We start from the raw sequence: 6,226 nt of genomic DNA, 5'->3' as shown, positions 1-6,226 counted from the left end.
TTGGTTTGCGCAAAATTTATAGCGTTTACAAAATAGGGGATAGTTTTATTGCATTTTTTTTTTTTTTTTTTTTTTTACTCTTAATGGCGGCGATCAGCGATTTTTTTCGTGACTGCGACATTATGGCGGACACTTTGGACAATTTTGACACATTTTTGGGACCATTGTCATTTTCACAGCAAAAAATGCATTTAAATTGCATTCTTTATTGTGAAAATGACAGTTGCAGTTTGGGAGTTAACCACAGGGGGCGCTGTAGGAGTTAGGGTTCACTTTGTGAGTGTTTACAACTGTAGGGGGGTGTGGCTGTAGGTGTGACGTCATTGATCGTGTCTCCCCCATAAAGGGGATGACGCGATCGATACGCCGCCACAGTGAAGCACGGGGAAGCCGTGTTTACACACGGCTCTCCCCGTTCTTCAGCTCCGTGGACCGATCGCCGCACACGAGTTGGGTACAAGTACAGGATGTATATATACGTGCTTGTGCCCAGCCGTGCCATTCTGCCGACATATATGTGCAGGAGGCGGTCCGGAAGTGGTTAAAGTGGTTGTAAACCCACTTTTTTTACTTTTACCTACAGGTAAGCCTATAACAAGGCTTACCTGTAGGTAAGGAGAATATCTCCTAAACCTGCACGGTTTAGGAGATATTCCCCTCGCAATGCGGCGCATGCGCAGGGGGGATCTACGGCGAAAGGATCGGCAGCCGCCGGACCTTGCCGAGTTTTAAATCTCCCGCGCGCACGCGCGGAGTGACGTCATTGCCGCTCCAGCCAATCACAGCGCTGGAGCGGCGATACCCGGAAGACACGCCGAGGCAAGATGAAATCTCGCTCGGCGAGGACCAGGTAAGTGCTACACACCTCATTCTGAGGTAAGTATTTCATAATGAGCTAATATGCGGTGCATATTAGCTCATTATGACTTTTGCCTTACAGGAGAAAAAAAATTAAAAATTTTGATGCGGGTTTACAACTGCTTTAATATTGAGTTATACATATGACACATAGGGGGTTGATTTACTAAATGCACTTTGCAAAGTGCAGTTGCTCCAGAGGTTTGTAAATGAGGTAAGACTTAATTTTGCAAAGAATACCTAATCACATGCAAGGAAACTAAAAAAAACAGCATTTTTTTCTTGCATATGATTGGAGGATGGAAGTCAGCAAGGCTTTTACTCATTTACTAAGCTCTGGAGCAATTGCACTTTGCAAAGTGCAGTCTATTTACCCTTAGTAAATTAACCCCATAGACTACTGGTTTACAATATGTACCAAGATGACCTTATTTCAGGCACCCATTAACTGAAAACATGTCACCAATCAGGTGCCACCTTTAAGGTGCTTGCCTTTTCTTTATACACATTAGTTTAAGAGAAAAATGCAGCATTGCAAAACTGGTCCTTTAAAACGATTTATTGCTCTCAGAGCATCCTGAACAGACTCTGTGACTGGACAGTGATGGGAGCAGCAGAATACTGAGGGGCCTATTTCTCTGTCACTCTGCTCTCTTCTCTTATCATCATGCTCCTTGCACTGCTTGTTACAGTAGGGTTAAGAGGCTAATACCAAGTCAAATTCAGATACTTACACTGCTCGTAGATAAACATACATTCAATAAAGTAATTATAATCAGAGAGCTGAATTAATATTAGCCTTTTATATTGGTCTAGAGTTTATCTTTAACCAATATCAGAGGCCGCAAAATTTGGCCTGGGCATTTGGGCTTCAATGATTTCCAGTCATAAAGGGGTTAACTATCTGGATTTTCCTTTTCCTGGTACCAACAACCCTCTAGGCCAGGGTTACCCCTGGCCTAGAAGCAACCTTTCAGGGGTTGGGATCTACCTGAACAACACGTGGGAAATCAAAGATCTGGGGTGAAATGTCGTTGTCACCCTTTAAAAAAAAAAAACACCAATAAGAACACATAATGTGTCACAGTAGTGTCTTATGCCCTGCTTCAGATCACTCCCCCCACAGTAGTATCCCCTGCCACACCTGCCACAGAAGTGTCCTCTGCCCCTTTCACATAATCATCCCCAGTAATATACTATGCCTCCCCACTGTAGTGTCCTCTGCTCCGCCTCCCCCCACAACCACACATAGTAGTGTCCTCTGACCCCCCCACACATGGAAGTGTCCTTTGACCCCCCAACAGCAGTGTCCTGTGCACCCCCAAAGCAGTGTTCTCTGCTCCCACATAGCAGTGTCCTCTGCCATCCCCCTCCACTGTAATGTCCTCTGCAGGGCCGCCATCAGGAATTATGGGGCCCCTTACACAGCTTCAGGCATGGACCCCCTGGAGCAGAGAACCCAGGGGGTGCCACGAATTGAGAAGCGGGGGGTGCTGCTGCCGCGAATTAGGGCCCCTTACAGGTGTAATGGCTGATGGCGGCCCTGGTCCTCTGTCCCCCTCTGTAGTGCCCTCAGCCCCCCCCCCATAGCACTGTCTTCTGCATCCCCCACACACACAGTAGTGTCCTCTGTCCCCAGGGCCGGTGCAAGGATTTTTGACACCCTAGGCGAAACCTAATTTTTCCGCCCCCCCCTTGGCTCCACTACTGACTCCATTCCCTTTGCCCTGGCTATGTATACCCCACATTTTTAACCACTTCCCGACGGACTATATACGGCCGCAGGGTGGTTCTACTTCTCTGGGGCGCCGTCATTTTACGTCCTCCCCTTTGCTTGTTTCCCGAGCGCGCAGCGGGGAACTTCTGTGCTGGCCCTGTCCCTTGGACACACCCAATCACAGATCGCCGTGAACGGCCAATCGGAGTGGCCGTTTGCTAGGCGATCTGTGCGGCCAATGAGAGATGATCTCATATGTTTACATACTGTATGAGATCATTTCTCATTGCCGGCTCTCACAGACAGCGGTGCTGTCAGGGAGAGAGGAGACCGATCTGTGTCTCTTGTACATAGAGACACAGATCGGTCACCTCCCCCAGTCACCCCCCTCCCCCCACACAGTTAGAACACTATATAGGGAATACATTTAACCCCTTCGTCACCCCCTAGTGTTAACCCCTTCCCTGCCGGTCACATTTATACAGTAATTGGTGAATATTTATAGCACTGATCGCAGTATAAATGTGAATGGCGCCAAAAATGTGTCAAAAGTGTCCGATGTGTCCGCCATAATGTCGCAGTCGCAATAAAAAATCGCAGATCGCCGCCATTACTAGTAAAAAAAAAATAATAAAAAATTATAATTCTGTCCCTTATTTTGTAGGCGCTATAACTTTTGCGTTTTTTTTTTTTTTTTTTTACTAAAAATATGTAGAATACGTATCGGCCTAGACTGAGGATAAAAAAAATAAATTAAAAAAAAAATTGAGCTATTTATTATAGGAACAAGTAACACATTTTTTTTTTTTCAAAATTGACGCTCTATTTTTGTTTATAGCGCAAAAAAAAAAAAAACGCAGAGCTGATCAAATACCACCAAAAGAAAGCTCTAATTTGTGGGGAAAAAAGGTCGTCAATTTTGTTTGGGAGCCACGTTGCACGACCGCGCAATTGTCAGTTAAAGCGACGCAGTGCCGAATCGCAAAAAGTCCTCTGGGCAGGAAGGGGGTTTAAGTGCCCAGTAAGGAAGTGGTTAATGACTGCTACTATTTCGCATGCAACACTTTGGCAGACTAGCTAATTGTGGAAAGTCTCACCTGTGCCAATCAAATAGTCTGACCTGTGCCCATCAAATACAGTCTCACCTGTGCCCATCAAATACAGCCTCACCTGTGCCCATCAAATACAGCCTCACCTGTGCCCATTAATGCCGCTTCACCTGTGCCCAAACGCAGTCTCACCTGTGCCCATTAATGCCGCTTCACCTGTGCCCAAACGCAGTCTTACCTGTGCCCAAACGCAGTCTCACCTGTGCCCATTAATGCTGCTTCACCTGTGTCCAAATGCAGTCTCACCTGTGCCCATTAATGCCGCTTCACCTGTGCCCATCAAATAGTTTCACCTGTGCCCATCAAATACAGTCTCAGCTGTGCCCATCAATGCCGCTTCACCACTGCCAATCAATGCAGCCTCACGGGGGGGGGGGGGGGCAGCATTGGTACATACTTGGCACTTTGGCAGATCAGTCATCAGTGAATATAAATACATATAATACACACAAGAGATTTGCCAATTGCATTTCAATAACAATATATACACAATCTTGTGATTATCTAAGAAAGGCAACAGTTTTTACTGAATACACATCAGGTGATGGTCTTGCTCTCAGAAAACTTGTATCCCACATGAGTGCTTGCTGTCTGCCTGTTCCTTGCTCACACCAATCCTAAATTCTGCTGTATATGCCTGTACCTGCCTCTGTCCGTGCCTCTTCTAGGCCTCTTCCAGCAGGCCCCAAGCCTGGAGAGCCACTGCCAGACGCCATGCTACAAGATTGTCCCAGGATTTACTCCCCTCCACTCCAGTGTGACACAGCCAGTCCAGGAGAGCGTCCTGGGGGGGAGAGGGGGGGGTAGACGCTGGACACACACACATGTCAGAGCAGAGAGGGGTGGGGTGCTGGACACAGTACACTGTCAGAATGATCTCCGTTCTGAGTCAGAGGCTCAGAGTGCAGAGCGAAGAGCCGGCTGGGTGAATCCACTGCGAAAATGTCAGAGGTGGAGAGCGGCAGGGGAGGTGTTCTGCACAGTGGACACACACGATGTCAGAGTGGAGATCGGGGGTGGGGGCGCTGCCCTGCTTCACACATGCCAGAGGCTCAGAGCGGCTGCCTGGTGCATAGTATTATTGGAACTGCAAGCTCTGTCTACAGTGGCCAGGCGCTCTAGGCGGCAGTGCGCTCCAAGCGGCTGCCTAGTCCGCCTAGTGGTAGCGCCGGCCCTGTCTGTCCCCTCCTCTTTAGTGCCCTCTGCACCCCCCCCCCACACACACAGTGTCTCCTCTGCCCCCCCATGCATAGCACCATCCTCTGCTTCTTCCAGCCCCCCTCGTCAGTTGTGTTCTCTCTCCCTCTATTGTTTCCTCTGTCTCCCCCAAAATAAAAAGTGTTCACAACACACAGTTGTAGGTAGCTCTTTCCTACCTTATATCAGCTGTACATCACAGAGGAGTGAGAGGCTGGATGGAGGGCAGGACCAGGAACTGCTTTAGTTAACTATTCATGTTCGCAAGCTGATGATTGGTTGCTAGGACCACCTAGCAACCAATCACCTGCTGGTTAACTTGCAAAGTTAACTAAAGGTACTCCTGGTCCTGCCCTCCATCAAGCACTGTGCTGCCTCTCACTCTGCTCTGCTAATGAAGGGAAAGCAGCACCGGTGGAGACTTGGGGAATGGCTGAGCACAGACCTGATTGTGATCTACCCGTCGGCTTCCCGCAATTGATGGGTTGCCAACCCCGACTCTAGGCAGTACCACACTCTCTGACACAACAAGGCTAAAAGAAAGGTGATTTATTTGGGCAACAAGCTCAACAGAGAAAAACACTAAAAAAAATGAAGGCGAACATATTACAGTTGCAATATCAGTGCCATCTGAAAATGTGATATGGTCAAAACCACTTATAACGGGTACCTGAAATCTGGTTCAAGGACGGCAAAGCCTATACCACCTAGGCCCTGGTTCAAGGGGTTGCCTGAATACAGGTGATATACACACAGCAGACTATAGCACATAGTCCCTACTAATCCTCCCTTGTACTGGCCAGTGTTAAATATCAGTTGGTGTCTGAAGTTGGGACCTAAGATTAGGTAGGGGCACTCCAATCAGAGTTTTTGTAATTCCAACACAAAGAACACTCCTCATAACAAATCCCTGGGGGTCCAAAAATAAGAGTAGTGCTGCACCTTTAAACAGGACTATAGCAAACATGGCAGCAAAGGGTCTCTTACTGCTCTGAAGTTTGTCACAAAGCCTCATACCTCTCATGAGCATCCAAAACAATGGATACATGATCAGGCTACCTCCTGTGGTCTTCCAGGGTGATGGTGGCAGTCCTGAAGTTCATTGTAACAATCTCTGGTAAAGTAGCAAACATTCTGGGTACAGAGGTCCCCTTTTACAACACGCTGAGCCTTGCAATCTTTTGGCAATGGTAGTACTGCATTGCGCAACTTCAGTAAAGTCCCACCTGGGTGAAGAAATAGGAAAACCGTCTCTAACCAACCATGGCATTCAGTCCTATACCCACAGCCTTGAGGATTCCTCTGCTCCAGAGCATGCTCCACACAATCAGCAATCCCCCTGGCA

This window comes from Rana temporaria, chromosome 5 (assembly GCF_905171775.1).
Source record: "Rana temporaria chromosome 5, aRanTem1.1, whole genome shotgun sequence".
Taxonomy (NCBI): domain Eukaryota; kingdom Metazoa; phylum Chordata; class Amphibia; order Anura; family Ranidae; genus Rana; species Rana temporaria.
The sequence above is the reverse complement of the archived record's forward strand: the minus strand, read 5'-3'. Positions refer to the sequence as shown.